Genomic DNA, 17,227 nt, shown 5'->3' with positions numbered 1-17,227 from the left:
AAATGTACAAGGTTGTTCATGTTTTGGTTTTGTGAGATGGAAATTTTCATGAAGGGTGGGATGTTTGCAATAATTGATAGGCGGATAGGTAGATGGTTTACGAAAAGCGTAAGTGAAAATGAGGTTCTTTGTGTGCATGTGATAGGATACAAGCTAGGATACAAGCTTTGGTATATAATACAAGCTATAATATGGTACAAGCTTTGGAAAAGATTCGGATATACAAGCTATGATACAAGGGATGATACAAGATTTACAAGCTTTGGTACAAAATTTACAAGCTGAGGTACAAGATTTACAAGCTGAGGTACAAGATTTACAAGCTGTACAGGAGGTATTTACAAGCTTCATCAGATTTTGGATATTTGGTTGGAACACCAAAGGAACAAGCAGGTGTGTTATGGGATGGTGGGTGAATGGATGAGGGATAGGATAGTGATAGATAATGGATTAGTCTTACTACACAAGGTGCCTGAATTACTAGGTTTTCACCAAGGTACCTATCCAAGGTGCTTGAATTGCCAAGTTTTCACCATTAGACGCTTATTTCTCTTTACTATTTTTTTGTATTTTTCAAAAGTTGGGTATACTAAGGATTTTCAAGCATAGAATTTCTTGAGATGAATGATGTTAGTAGGATCATTCAAGAGTTCTTCTTCTGGTGTGGATAGCTGATAGGCTCTAGAGCCAAAGGAGGCAGTGACAACATAAGGAAAAAGCCATGTAGGTTCAAACTTGCCTTTCTTTTCTCGATCAACTTGGACTTTCATGTTTTCTTTGAGGACCATGTCGCCTGGCTGAAAGTGTCATGGAAGCACCTTCTTGTTGAAATTCCTTTTGAGACAATTTTGATAGACTGTGAGATGATCATAGGCTTGTTTTCACTTCTCGTCTAAGAGATCTAGCTAGGTGAGCCGAGCTACTCTGTATTCTTCATCTGATATTTGCCCTTGCAAAGATATGTGCAAGGAGGGAAGTTCAACCTCTATGGGTAGTACCGCTTCGGTACCATAGACTAGGGAGTATGGAGTTGTTCTTGTGGATGTATGGAAGGAGGTTCAATAGGCCCATAGGGCTGGATTTATTTGTAGGTGCCAATCGTGGCCGGAATCATTGACAACTTTCTTTAGGATTTTGAGAAGAGTTTTGTTAGTTGCCTCTACTTGGCCGTTACCTTGTGGGAAATATGGGCTAGAAAAGCAGTGATGGATGTGGAGGGAAGTGCATAATTCTTCCATGTTGAGATTTTCAAAGTTACCTCCGTGGTTAGTGAAGATGGTGGATGGGATGCCGAAGCGGCAAACAATGTGGTACAAGATGAACTTGGAGACCTGAACTCCTATAGCTAAGACTAGGGGGACTGCTTCCACCCATTTAGTGAAATAGTCTGTAGCTGTTATTATCCATTTATGTCCATCAGATGAGAGAGGTGTGATAGTTCCAACTAGATCAAGGCCCCAACAAGCAAAAGGCCAAGGTGGTGCAATAGGCTATAGATCTTGTGCTAGAGCGTGCACAAGATTTGCGTGTTGCTGACATGAGAGACATTTTCTGACAAAGTCACAGGAGTCTTCTTCGATGATAGGTCAATAATAGCCTGCTCTAAGGATTTGTCGTGCTAGGACAATACCACTCATGTGGGCACTGCAAAGTCCAAAGTGTACTTCTTTTAATGCCATCTCGGCCTCATTTTCATCTAAAGATCGAGAGAGAGTATCGTGATAACCCCGATGATATAGGGTATTGGCTATGATAACATAGCGGGATGATTTTTGGATGAGGTTCTGGCATTGGGTACGTGTGAGGTGAGGGGATATGATACCATCTTTAAGGTAAGCATAAATCTCATGGTACCAAGGGGATTGGGGACCAACCAAGATACAAACACGATTTGAATCCTCATTCGCATAGGTAGGTGTGAGAAGCTGCTCGACTAAAAACTCATATTGTGTAGCTGCTTGGGGAATTTCCAAGAGTGAGCCGATAGTAGCCATAGCATCTGCTACTTTGTTATGTATTTGAGGCACTTGTGTAAATTGAAGCTTTGTAAAATGTTGGGTTAGTTGATCAACTAGCTCTTTGTAGGGTAATAGCTTTTCATCTTTGGTTTGATATTCATTGAGGACTTGCTTGATGGTGAGCTGAGAATTGCCAAAGATTTGTAACTCAGTAATGTTCCATTCTACGGCTATCTTTAATCCTGCTATGAGGGCCTCATATTCAGCTATATTGTTGGTGCTAGGGAATTGTAGCTTGAAGGCTTTTGGAATGTAATCTCCTTGAGGTGTGACCAACAATATTCTTTCCCCTAATCCATGAGATGTGTGTGAGCCATCAAAATAAAGTTTCCATGGGGGTTGTTCTTCAATTAGACAGATATGCTCATCTAGAAATTCTGTGATCAAAGGATATGCATCTATTAGAGGTACATCAGCTAGGTGATTTGTTATAGCTTGCCCTTTGATTGCCTTTCTGTCCACATACTGGATGTCAAATTCGCTAAGGAGCATAACCCATTTGGCCAAACGGCCTGTAAGTGCTGTTCTAGAGAGCATATACTTGAGAGGGTCGATCTTGGAGACTAGTTGGATGGTATGAATTAGCATGTAGTGGCGAAGCTTTTGAGTTGAGAAAACAAATACTAAAAAATCTTTTTCCATAGGAGTATAATTGAGTTCATAACCAACTAGGGTTCTACTGATGTAGTAGATGGCTCTTTCTCTGCTGTAGTCATCAAGCTATGCTAGAAGTGCCCCTAGAGTAGTAGGTGTTGTTGATATGTACAAAATTAGGGGATGATCTGGAACTGGTGGAACCAAGATAGGGGGATTGGTGAGATACTACTTGAGCTGATCAAAGTTGCGCTGACATAAAGGATCCCACTTGAAGTTCTCATCCTTCTTCAGTAAATGTGCAAATGGTGTACACTTATCTGCAAGCTGGGAGATGAAGCACCGAACGGATTGAAGCTTTCCTTGAAGAGTGCAAAGTTGTCATAGTGTCTGGGGAGGAGGCATGTCTAAGATAGCCTTGACCTTCTTGGGGTCGATCTTTGTACCTCGTTTAGAAACTATGAAGCTTAGAAGCTTGCCAGATGTGACCCCAAAGACACACTTCTTGGGATTCAACATGAGATGATATTTGGCTAACCTATCAAAGATTTTCTCCAGGTCAGCAAGATGATCCATGAAGGTGTGAGATTTGACCAAGATATCATCCACATAATCCTCCAAAATGCTATGGATGAGATCATGAAAAATGGCTGTCATAACTCTTTGATAGGTAGCCCCAGCATTCTTTAGGCCAAAAGGCATCATGTTGTAACAAAAGGCTCCCCAAGGGGTAGTGAATGCTATCTTATGCTGATCCTCTTCTGCAATCTTGATTTGATTATACCCCAAAAATCCATCCATGAGGGACAAAATTTCATGTCCAACTGTAAGATCTACAATCATATCTATGTTGAACAAGGGAAAATCATCTTTTGGACAAACTTTGTTAAGATCTCTAAAATTAGTGCAGATTCTGATGTCACCAGAAGGTTTAGTGACGGGGACCATGTTGGAGATCCACTCTGAGTAGTGGATAGGTCGGATAACCTTAGCAGCTAACATTCTTTCTAATTCAGCTTTGACCAGTAATGCCACCTTGGGGTGCATTTTTCTAAGCTTTTGTCCGACGGGCTTGATCTTTGGATCGACTGCAAGATGATGAACTACAAGCTTTGGATCAAGTCCTAGCATGTCTTGATATGACCATGCAAATCGGCCAATGTTCTCTCTTAAGACCTCAAAGAGGAGGTTAGCTTGGTCTTGTGATAGGGATGCAGTAATGTGAACAAGTCTGGGGATCTCTAAAGAATCGATGTTGACTTCTCTAGTATCCTCAATTAGAATAGCAGACACCTCTGGTCAATTATCTTGAGGAGGCAATGCTAGATCCTCATGTTCTGCTTGTGACTCTGGAGTTTCTTGCTAAGGGGTTCTCTTCGCTACCTTAGCTAGTCCCGAATTTACCTTAGTTCCAGTTTTGGGTGTATCGGAACTAGGTTGGGGATTTTCTCCAAAATGTCCCTTGGGATCTAGCTTATAGATATGAAGCTTCAACCGCATTGCAGTAAGCAAAGGGTTCTGGATCGTCATGGATGGTTACCTCAGTGCCCTGATGCAAAAATTTGACGCATTGATGGTAAGTGGATGGAATGGCTTTCATGGCATGAATCCATGGGCGATTGAGGAGGATGTTAAATGGTAGGTTTAGATCAATAACATGGAAAAGTGTTTCTTGGATGACTGGCCCAACCTTGATTGGCAGCAAAATAGTTCCTTCTGTGGTTCTTTCCAAGTTGTCATAAGCTTTAATGGTGATAACCTCACTGATGATATCTGCCTCAGTATACCCAGCTTGTTTTATGAATTTTAGGGTGCAAATATTCAAGGCTGATCCATTATCTATCATTACTCTTTTTACGAAATATTTGGATACCATAATGGCTATGCAAAGCGAAAGGGTGTGATCTAGCTCGACCACGGGTATGTCGGTGGGTTTGAATGATAGGGTGCATGAGGATGAAAGATGTCCAACAAGATTATGAAAATCAGTGGCATTGATATCTGAAGGGACATGAGATTCTATGAGAGCACTGTCAAGGATGTTCTTCTACATAGGACTAGTGCGGAGAAGGTCTAAAATGGAGATTTCGGCTGGCATGTTCCCAAGGTGTTCCAAGATATTGTATTGGCTTTTTGATGGAGCTGATGGTGCTAGTGAAATAGGTGGGCTTGTGATGTTAAATCGTGCTCTTCGAGTGGTGACTGCACACTCATTGTTTGGTCCTTGGATATTGATAACATTGACAGAAGGCTCTTTCTTGGATATACAACCTATGAGGCTACCATAGTCTGTATAGGATGAAGTGTGGTCATTGTTCTTCCCATGCTGTTGGTTTGGCTGGCGATTGTTGTTGTTGGCTTGGATAGGTGCTTTTCCAGGATTTTGGTTGTTGTGAGGAGGAAAAGCATTTTGATAGATCTGTAAGCTTGCATTGGGAGAGGTTTGGGAACCAACGGTGATTTCTTTCTGATCAATCAGGTCCTGCACATAATCTTTCAATTTCATGCATCTGAGGGTAGTGTGACCTTTTACCCTATGAAATTTGTAGTACTCATTATTTTTGTACCATGCAGCTTTGGATTGGCTTGGTTCGATTTGTTGGGTAGGAGGAAATTTGATGAGGTTTTCCTTGACTAATTTCTCAAAAATGACATCCAATGGCTCACCAAGGGGTGTATAGTTTCTAGGTGCAGGTTGGAATTTGGGCTTTTGCCCTATAGCTACATTGATGGCATTAGCTTGATTGCTAGACCCTTGGAAGTTGGGTCTTGGATTGTGGTTTTGATAGCTTTGGTTATTTTGTTGTTGGTAGTTGATAGCTTGTTGATTGTTTGGTTGATATGGTGGGTTGGACTGGTTTTGAGAAGGACCAACAATATTCACGTGTCTGGTGTTAGTGACGCCATCTGTTGCAACGTTCTTGTTTTTGTTCTAATACCTAGACTTATCATTTGAATGTGTTTGATGTTGGTTGGCTTCCTTTTAAATCTTGACCACACCATCTTTAATGAGTCCTTGCTCAAGGATCATTCCTTTCTCTTTGATATCTTTGTAGGTCTACAAACAGTTCATGGTCATGTGGTGAGCCAAGCTGGGATGGGCATTATCAATAAACATTTTCACCAAATGGCGCTCTGGCAAGGTGCAAGATATGTGGGTGGTAAGGGTTTGCAATCTTTTTAGATATTTGAGAAGGCTTTCTCCACCTTTTTGCTTAGTGTGGACAAGATCAACTACTGATAGCTCTATTTCAACAAGATGGGCATATTAGGCTACAAATGCCTCTAACAATTTAGTAAAGTTTTTAATTATGCCATATGGGATTCTATAAAACCATTCAAGAGCTGGTCTGGCCAAGCTTTTGGGAAAGATACACAAGAGGAAGACATCATCGTATGCCACTTCTTGGCAGTGCATGTAAAATTCTTTGATATGTGTGGCAGGGTCTCCTTTTCCTCTAAATTTGTCAAATTTGGGTGTCTCAAAATGCTTGGGAAATGGTGTCATGGTAATGGCTCTGTCAAATGGGTAAGGACACACATTTTCAAATTTGAAGGTTTTTGGATCATTTCCCTCTTGGATGTTCTTCAAAGCTGTCTTCATGGCTTCCCATTTTGAATTAATGGGTGATGGCTGGGATGCCCCCAATGTAGGAGTGCCCTGAGGTAGGTATGTGCTAGATGGGGCAATGGAATATGGATGGCTTTGAGGTATGGGCTGGTAGGGATTGTACATGGCTTGGGCAACAGAATGGTGGATGATGGGTTGCTGAGGTGGAGGGGGCACATATTGCTGCACATGTTGTGAGGCTTGCTATTGATATTGGATTTGAGGTTGGGATTGAGGAACATAAGCTGGCTGTGGGATAAATGGATTGCTTTGTGGAGGTAAGGTATAAGATGGTTGTGAAGCTTGGGGAAAGGATCGGGGAGCTTGTGGAACTTGACTTTGGATTTGAGGAGTTTGACCAATATATGTGGGTTGTGCCCCCATTTGGGAAGGTATCTGCATGGCAAAAGAGGCCAAGTAATTGGTGGTTGGTGGTGGTGGATTTCCTCCTAGAAGTGGCATAGAAAAATAGTTGGTAATAGGAGGTAATGGATTAGTTAGTGATGGAGGTGGTGGTAATTGAAAGCTTGGAAATGGAATTGATGGGGTTTGATAGCTTGGTGGCTGGATTTGAAAGCTTGGTAGAGTGGTGGCAGGAGCTTGGGTCACTTGAGAGCTTGGCAGAACATTGGTAGTAGCTTGTGGGGTTTGATAGCTTTGTGGAGTGAGGGTAGTAGCTTGTGGATTTGTGGCCGATGGCACTAAGCTCTAAGGACCTAGTAGAAATGATGGAATTGTGTTCTAAGCTGAGGTAAACAAGCTAGGGGTGATGAAGGGTTGATTACTTGGCCCCATGGGTGGCATCCCTGTTGTATATTGCTGAGGTTGGCCAAAGATACTAGCACTGATTTGGGAGATGGGTGGATTTGGAAGGCTGGGTTGGAGAGCAACAACAACAATAGTGAAGGGAGTGAATGATGAGGTGTTTTGGGTGAAGGGGGTTTTGTATGGAGTGGTATGGACCAATGGTGGAGTGGTGGTGGCTGGATTGGCTTGTGGAAGGGAGATTTCAACTTGAGTGGAGGCTGGTATGTTTAGGTCTGTTGGATCATATGGGGTGGGTTGAGGCTCTTCTTTTGGCACATATTGAGGATAATTTGAATCATAAGAGCCTATGGGTGGTGGGAGTTGTCCAAACAACAGGTGAGATGGCTCTGATAGGGGAGGAGGTCTTCCAAAGTCGAAGGCTCCAATGTTGTCCCTTCGAAAGTTAGCCATGATTGTTTCCTTGTTTTTGTCTATAATGGCGTTCACCAATACTGCATTTCTTGGTTGGTTCATGACAACTTCAATGTTAGTAGGTGATGGTATAGTGTTCTCTGGGCTGAAGGATGGTTGACTGCTCAAGGGGAGTGATGTTGTTTGATCCAAATGATAGTGCTCCATTGTTTCCTTCTTCTTGGCTAAGCGAGTGACATGTGGCATGAAAATGCAGAATGTTTCCTAGGGATGAGATGCAACAATGCTAATGGATGCAAAAGCGGAAGGCTTTTCTATGCAAATGATTTCCTAGGCTGAGGCAAAGCTATATGAAAAAACCTAAGGAGGATTGGGTTGGGGATTCTAACTTCAAAAATATGTTGCCAAAGCATGAAAGGTCTACTTTCCTATGTGCAAGCTTGGTGGTGATTGTGTCAACTTAAGGATAGACTGATGATCCTTTAGGAAGAACACGAGATTGACCACTTGTGGATTCCAACCTTTAGCTCAAGGTGATGAGGGATAACAAGTGACAAAGCTAGATTACCCTAGATAAAGCTCTGTCAAAGGGATAACCTTGGTGAGGCTGGTGGATTTGGAAGATGTTAGGAATGGCAAACTTTTGGCAAAGTGACAACAATTTTGAAGGCTTGGATTCAAAGTTTTGGATTGCTGGCTAGATGGTTTGGTTCTAAATGAGATGGATGAGCTAAAATTCTTAAGAGGAGGACTAAAGATGGCCGGTTTTCCTACAAGGGGGTCTAATCATAGAAATCATGCCTAGTTGGTAAGGCAGAAGCAGGGTTAACTCCTGGATGTTGGTTAAGTTGGATAGTGCGATCTAACCAAGCATCTTGAAGGGCTTCATCGACAGCTTTTTCCTCTACTTTGTGGAGTTTGGCAATTCGAGGGCTTGGTGTTATTTCTTTTCTCTTGGCTGAAAGTTCTTGGTATGCTTGAGATGGCTTGAGTTTGGATTTGTGAAACTTCTATTTGGGTTTGGGTTCTGACATGAATTCCTGAATCTTCTTGGCTTTGAGAGATCTCGGTTGTTTTGCTTCAACTTGTTCAACTTCTGAGACAGGCAATGATTACGGTAAGTATGCCCTAAGCTAGGATTGACCAAGTTTGGCAAACATTCATTCAACAAATAAAAAATCAAGCAATAGATAGGAACAACCAGATGGTTGTCTGCAAGGCTGACACTTGGTTTAGCTAGGGAGTCCTTGATATACCCAAGGTATGTGAGGCCCAAATCCGTAGATGAAACCAAAAAGATGTCACACAACCAAGAGGAGCGGTAACCCACTTCTCCTCTTTCACTTTTCAAGGGTATAAAGTTCCTTGAGGCTTAGCCCGAGTGACAAAATCTTGATTCCAAGAGAGGTGTCTTTAGATTCACCTCTCGATCTTTATACTCCGTCAAAATGTTGGAGTTGAGGTCGTCCAAGGGGTGATGAAATCCCCAAGCAGGCCTCCTAAAAAGAGAAACAAGGTTTTGGATCCTAATCTTATGCACCCAAGATCACCTCGAAAGACAACAAGGGGAGAGAAGACTTGGATGACCTTGGGCTAAAAAACATGTTTGTTCTTTTACCAACTGACTCTTGTGTGTGCTGATCTAGACCTTGCAAGCACTCATGTTTAAGAGACAATGCTCAATTCGAACTTTAAGATGCACCAACAAAGAAAAATCGATCGAAGAATGCGAACAAGAAGAAGAGTTAGGGTCAACAAGAAAGTAAACCCGCGCACCCGGAGGCCCTCCACGTCAAGTATCGATTAATTTTCTTTAAGGCATTCAAGAGTTGCTGTGATTTTTTTTTAAGCCCAAAAAAAAAGATGTGTAAAACTCGATTTCAAGCACGCGCCCGGAGGCCCTCCACGTCAAGATTTGTTCAAATTTTAATGCCCAAATGAAGTGTTAGCGAGCCTAATGTGCATTCAAAGAATTTTCTAAGTTAGAAAAACTAATAAAAACACAAGTGAAGTTTGATCTTTGTGGAGCAATTAACACCCTCTTAGGTGGACCCATCCCCATAGATGGCGCTGAAATTGCAACCAATAGTTAAATTGATGGGTGATTAAAGAGGGTGAGTCCAACTACAAACTCACTTAGAGCGTCTTTATTTGATTTTTATAATTTAGGAAGTTTCTAGAATGTAGATTATTTTTATGCCCCAAAAGATGATTATTTGATCTATGGCATTCAAGATTGGATTTGTTGTTTTAATCATGCATTCCAAGAAAAATTTGATTTTAATCCATGGAATTCAAGATTGTGTTTGAATGACATTCATTCAATGAAAAATGTTTAAACATTCAAGTTCATTTTAGCAAAATGCATTCAAAGACAAGTGTTTAAACATTCAAGTTCAATTTTCAAGCACATTAAACCATGTAAGGAGAACCTGCAAAAAACATGATTAGTGGTTTCATATGTGCTCCAACCTACAATAGCTACAAAAAGCCAATTTGATTAGTAACCCAAAAAATCTAAAAAATTTGAAGCTTAACTATGAGGAAAATAAAATCAACTTTTTTTGTTCTTTTTTCTAGGCGTAAAAATGCTTAGAAAAACCTCTACTCTATGGAACCACCAAAAGTTAAATTTTGAAGGATAATCAAGACATCAAAATATTTGTTTTCTAGGTTTACTATGAGCCTTCTCTCATGGGAGGACTTACAGGTGTAGTTCAAGCTTATCCATCCATATTGACTGACAGTTGATCTTCTAGTTTCTACAGTTCCTCCCCATCCATTGCACAAGCTTGGTATTCCTTTAAAGATTAGAAGTGGTATCTTGCCACTCCTATGACCAGTTACAAACCCAAGTTGGGCTATCGATGGTTGGTTCCCCACCTTCTCATGGTTGATATTCTCAACTAGTGTTGACATTTTCAGTTCTCTCACACGACTTGGAGTTTTAGATTTTTCATAGTTTGGAAAACCATCATAGAGCCAAAAGTAGTCCACTTTTCTTGGTGCCTCATTTTCTAGAGGCTTCCATTAGGCCCTTAGCTTTGACATCAGGAAGTCCTGAACCCTAGATGTTCTTTTTCTAGCCAACCAAAATGTTTCTTGCATATTTTTTGTTTTTGTAGGTGAGCCTAGAATTATTGCCTCTAGATCCATCATTTTTTAAAGCCTTTCCACCTAGAGGCCTTCACATGGCATATGGTTGTGTTAGGCGATTCGCCAAGGCTTCCTTTTAAGTACTCCCAGATATGGCATGCTTTCAGAATGGAGATTTTATTTACTATTTGGAAAGACCACAATGTTGTTTTATTCTCTCAAAACTTTCTTGATATACATGTTTCTATGTACTCTAAAGCATGTATTTGTAATAATGTAATGATGCAAATTCAAGTACAAATAGAAAAGTCATGCTGGAGGTTTCTTACCTACAAGAGCTTTTAGCTCATTGGGGAAATGCCCCTTGTATAGTTTCTCAGTTGCCACCAGATACTTTATTTGGTGAGCATACTCATCCTCACGGTCGTCAAAGAGGCTGAAATAGCTCAGAGTGCCACTCAAATGTTCATAGGTTGCAACCTCTTCGTTGCTCTCCCTATGGAAATTTTGGTGGTCACCGCCAGTCAACCTCACTTTCATAGAGGTTGGGTTTGGGTTGGTCCCTAGTGGCTCCTCTTGCTTCCCTTGATGCGAGCTAGCCTTTTGTACATAGAGACCCCAAATGGGCTTTCCTTCAGCTAGATTTAGCTATCTCTCTACCCATACCAGAGGTAGAAAAAAACATGTGATGATGTTGTTGCCCCTATTGATGGTTGGGCTCCCCCTAAGCCTACTACCAACCCTAAGGAATTTTGGGGTTCTGATGATAAAGACCCTCCCTCGGCTAGTGTTGCTCTTGTAGCCTGAGGGCTTTATTTATTCTATTAATGTTTTTTTATGAATAGTTGTCTTATCTGAGTGTGTGCCGAGTGAACTCATAGGGTGATCTTGTATCCCTCGACCCATTTTTTCTGTGGATATGTATCTTTTAATAATTAATTAATAGGAAAGGTCTATTCATCAAAAAAAATCTATGGAATTATAAGTCCCCTTACCTCTTTTAACTAGATGACTTTAATATAACAATATATAAACTACTTATTTGTGATTCATAGGGATTACTTAGCACTATCAATCAAAATACCCATTTATTCCTTTTTATACTCAAGATGATTTTATATAAGAGACATCAACCACATAATTGTTCCTTTGTAAATATGACTTTATTTTTTGCAATGATAGTATTGCCTTGCACGTGTTTCAGTGGGTCAAACTTGACTATTCACTTTGCATTTATTGTTTGGTTAATGTGGTATGTAATAGACTTAAACATTTTATTTATTCCCTTATATATGAGTTGTTTCATTATAGGGTTTGGGTAATAAGAAAGTAGTCATTTATTTTTCCTAAAAAATTTTCTACTACCCTATCTGACATGCTTATTCTTATTAAATAGGGTGGTTCCTCCGTATTAGGACTATTGCCTCCTAAAAATACCCACCCCAATTTTAATTGATTGCTTATATTTTACCAAGGTTGATGATATCCTAATCAATGATATTGATATTAAATAAATGTTTGTCAATTATTACATTGATAAATCTTTATTGATTTTTGTATATTTTTTTAGTTGACTTGAATATATTTATTAGTAATATAAAGATTGATTAGTAATTTATAATGATTATGTTTTGATATTTGGAAATACTGATTATGTTTTTTTTATCTATATATAATAATTGATAATTTTATTTGAAGGCTTCATTTATGTCTTTAATTATGATCTAGAATAGTATTTTTAACTTTAATATAGAAAGGCTTGTACATATTATTATTTATATTCCATTTTAGGGAAGTGATATTACACATGTGTAGATTAGTACCTACAAATTGTAAATACTAATATGTTAGCAAGAAATACTAATCTATTAAGAGAATAAAGCATTAACTAACAAAGATTAATATAACATATAAGAGAGACTAAAGAGGAACCCCTAATTAGGAATGCGAGTCAAATGAATGGACTCTCCCAATAGAAATTAGCTCTTTGCTTGGTAGATGAGTCTAAGTAGAGGATTGGTATGTATGCTCAAGGCTTCTTAAACTAGCTTTAATGGTGTTCTTGATGGATTTTGGCTTGGGTGAATGGATTTGATGTAAAACTTGCTCTTAAAATGGCCTTATAACTTGAGCTCAAGGATTGTGATGATATGGCTTCGGAGGGGATCCAATTTATAGGCTAAGGGCTTGAGGGTTTGAGGGCTAAGATGAAAGGATGGGGAAATGGTTAAGGAGGGCTAGAATTGCATGAGAGGAGAGCACATGGATTGTGCTTCCTTACAGCCAATCAGGGAGTGACACATGTCACAGGGTGAGAGGATGGAGGAAAGGGCAAGGATGAGTCAACAAAGGAGGCTCAAGGGATAATATCTTCATAAAAACCCTTCATAAATGGCTTGTAAGAGCAATGAATGGACTTGTAAGAGTCTTTATGGCCTTTGTAAGAGCATTCATGGTTGGGTGGTTGGGATATTTTGGAGGGAGTTGAGATTGTTGACTTTGCTTGGCTTAGGAAAGTCTTAAGCTTGCTTACGGAATGTGACAAGGTTGCGGGGGGGGGGAATTAGAGGTGATTTAGGATTAGATTAAGCTTGTTACAGATGTGCAAGTGGATGGAATTTAATGAGGGTGGGTGAGTTAGTGGCTAAGCTTGGTTAGTATGGGTGGATGGGGTGGATTAGGCTAAGAAGGGGGTTTAGGGATAGGCTTAGGGTGAGGATAAATAAAGTTTGTTTATCTTATAGGTTTGGTTTGAGGAGATATTTATTAAAACATTTTTAATAAATATGAGAATTAATATTTAACCTTAGTTAAATATTTTGAGTTGGGATTAGGGGTAGAAAATGATGGGATTAGCCTTTAATTGAAATTAAAGAAAGATTAGAAGATTTTGGAAGAGGTTAGTGATCTTAAGGAAATTGGCCAAGTTTTGGGCAAAAAATAAATAAAATATTTATTTTGGGATTTTTGGTCAATTTATTAATTAAATAATTAATAAATAAGGAAATAATGTTTAAATAAGATTTAAACATTTTTGGGAGGGATTCCTTAATTAAATATTTTTAATTAAGACAAAGGGATGTAATGGCATAAAAATAAATAAATAAATAAAATAATTAATTAATTAATAAATGATGATGTCATCAGGGACTTTTTTAGAAAATAAAAATCCTTTATTTTCTAAGGGATTTTAGGTGTCTACACAAATTACCTATGACATGGAAGATAGATGGTACAGGGAAAACAAGTTAGAAGCAAAGGAGCTAGTACAAGGAAAGTACCTCATTGACAAGACACCTTTGAATAGGAGAAGTGGAAAGGTTGATATGACCTTAGGCTACATGATAGATGACATTGGCTACTCTATAGTCCTTCCGAGTGGAGCCATTCACCTTCCTATAACTGGTTACTTAGAAAGATGGATGGTATACTTTATAGAAACTATCAGGATGGGCAATATGCCTATTGATTGAGCTACTAACCTTAGTGACAATCTAGATGAGCAATTGGCCTCAGTCAAGAATGACCCCCACTTCTATATGACTTCTTACATAGTATAGCTTCTAGTAGTAAGGAGTACAAATTACCCAAGGTTATTTAGGGGGAGACATGAAGGATACAAATGCTTGACCATATATAGTTTATCCCAAGCTTGTGAAGAAGAGTCTCCTCCTAAAGAGTCCCAAATATAGGGTAGTGAAGGATGAGTTCATATTTCCCATCATTCAATCTATAGAAGGGGACTATGCCAAGAGAATTTTAGTAGAATCAACGACACATATAACATATATTGGAGCATATTTTATCTAGTTCAACACTTTCTCTTATATTTGTATAGCGGGTACTCTCTTATGCCCAAAGAATCTTCCAAGATACCCATCAAATAGATTAGTAATGTTGGAAATAGTAAGGCAACTGGCCTCTTCTTATGATAGGTTGAGGAAGTAACATAAGAAGACATGGGTGTGGCCCATCACCATTGAGGATTTTGAAGTCAAACAGAAGTAGGATATTTCTATGTTTGTTTCAAAATGGGACTAGTATGCTATCAAGCATTATCAATCACCTCGCCCATACTTTAACAATATTGGAATAGTGCAACATTTGGTAGGATGGAACTTGAAGATAATTGGATGAACTCTATAGATGAATATGAAATTTGAATAAGGAATTATTATAGAATGATTCTATAGCTTGCTGCTGAAAAATTGCTTAACCTTCAAATACCTCTCAAGGCATGGAACAAGGACACCCCTATAGTGATGGATTCTTGGATAAGATATACGAGAGGCCCATTATAAATGAAGAAATTAGGAGAGAGGAAAATGATGTTATCCATCGCAAGGCTTGACATATTATTGAGTTGACAAGGGAATAGGTTAGGAAACCTTTTTGTCTAGACCCAGTTCCTCAAGATTCAACCCTTCAGGCCACAATTTGACCTAAGTAGGGAAAAGGAACCAAAGTCATTATACCTAACTACCCTATGAATTCACTAGTGAGGCTCAAAATGGTACATCAACATCAATGGGAGGTAGAGTACTTTCAAATTGAGAGGTAAAGAGCAAGAAGAAAAAGAGAGTCACTTGAGTGAGAGACCAAGAAGAAGAAGCTCAAACAGTGCCGGCTACACAAAGGAAGCCCAAGAATAATAGGAAAGGGATCAACCATCAGAAGAAGGGGTACAAGTACAAGAAGAGCCTGAAGCCTCAAAAAAAGCCTCCCTATCAGTGCTGAAGAGAGCCCAAACTGAGACCATGGTGGTAGGTGAAAAGAAAAGGAAGTTGAAGAAGAAAAATTTATCACCTCAAGTCCAAGAAACCATTCTAAAGGTACAAGACAAGGAAGAGGGGGAGAAAATTGAATATTTCCCACTTAATAAGAAGATTTTCTCTAAAAGAGCTATAGAAGAAGAAATAAGGAGTTTGACTCAAACACCACCTTCTATTCCCCAAGATCCTGTCCACGTAGAGGCAACAGAAGAGGAACAAGAGAAATGGATTACAGAAATGGAAGGTGAAGGAGGTGATATCTTTGACATTTTAGATTTTGATTTCATGCCACCAGATATGAAAATGGTAAGGGAGAAGATACAAGACACCCCTTGGAATGAGCCATTAGGATAAGATTGGAATAAGTTGCCTCCTTTACCAAAAGGGCCTCTTGGTATCCCTCCTCTACCATCACAAGATCTTCCATCTATGCCTTTTCAATTGGAGCAAGAATTAGTTATCCTACCTACTCTGATAGTTGAGCCTGAGAGTTAGACCTCAGAGGAAGGGGAATATATTTAGTTACATAGTGATGAAATATTAGAAGAAGGACATATTGCTAAAGAAGGGGAACAAACTATTCCCAGGGAATATACTAGGTCCTTAGCCCATGTAGATACAAAGGCTTAGTCCATAATCCTCCCTCAATGTGCGAAAACTCTAGAGAGAAGTGATAAGGAGAAAGGACCACTATTAGAGCCAACATCTTTAGTACAGTTTAAGTCACCTATGGGAAAAAAAAAATCTATCGTGGTTGAAGAAGGAGGTGTTATTTTGAAAAAGAAGACATGTAGAGCTTGCTAAAATACTAGCTTTTATCATGAAGAATCAAGACCAAGACTTTCTGGCACATATTTTTATTCTACCTCCTCATGCAGATACAAAAAAATTGACTCTGAAGGAATATCAAATGAAAGAGATAGTGCTAGGGAAGCCCACAATGGATACATCAAAAGTTTTAATCACCATCAGTCTTAAATAAGTGTTCTCATACCTAGATAAAGATGAGTCATAAATCTTGGTTTTGAGGAAGCAAAGCTAGTTGTTAAATGGATACTTGAATGAGATAGTGGGTCCAATAGACCTTGATTATCCATATATTTATTTAGGAGAAGTATTAGAGAGAAAAGAGGTGGAGAAAAGATTAGGAGAAATTGATTCATTTTTGGACATTTGTAGAAGGTGACATCACAGTTTTAAAGATAAAGGAGTGTAGATAATAGAAGTTTATTTGAACCTTCTACACAATATCTAGAATAACATTGACAATTTGGTTACCATTTTAAACCAATATTTTGGGCTAATGGATGAGGTACATACCTGGGCCAATGACCTATAAGAACTAAAATCTATTAAAGGGAAAAGATATCGAATGTTAATGGAGGTATATACTACTAAGGAATTAGATAAATTGGATGATTTGATTGAGAAAGTGTCGAAGAGGAAAAAAGTTATGGAGGCATTGTATGAAGATATCCAAGAGATAAGGAATAAAGCTAGAGGGAAATTTTTAGAAGTGGACAAATATTATAATGCCGCTAGCCTAGAGATTTTTGAGGATGAGTCAAGAGCTCAACTTTCTTTAGTATAGAAATTGGTGCAATAGTTCAAAGCATTATTTGAGGCTGCTTCATCTGAAGATGATGTCAGACAAATTTTCAAAATAGAAGAAGCGTTGTTAGAGTTAGATTCTAAGATGAAAGATTTTGTAGATACAAGGATAAAAGAAAGTAATTATTGGTAGGTGTTGTGCAAGAAATACGAGTCACTAGACTTTCTAGAAGCTAAGGAAATCATAGATATAATTGAAAAGTTCAAGAGTAAACATCTAGACTTCATTTTGGTCTAAAGGGGAAGAAAACCCAGATGCTGAAAATTCAATTTTGACACTTAGCAGGATTTTTATTTTATTTTTAATCTTGTCACAAGGTATGCTTTTTAGAGGTGCACTTTTTTGA

The sequence above is a fragment of the Cupressus sempervirens genome, chromosome 3 (genome assembly GCF_028749045.1).
Source record: "Cupressus sempervirens isolate cs-2001-9-10 chromosome 3, ASM2874904v1, whole genome shotgun sequence".
NCBI lineage: Eukaryota > Viridiplantae > Streptophyta > Pinopsida > Cupressales > Cupressaceae > Cupressus > Cupressus sempervirens.
This window is presented reverse-complemented; position numbering follows the sequence as displayed.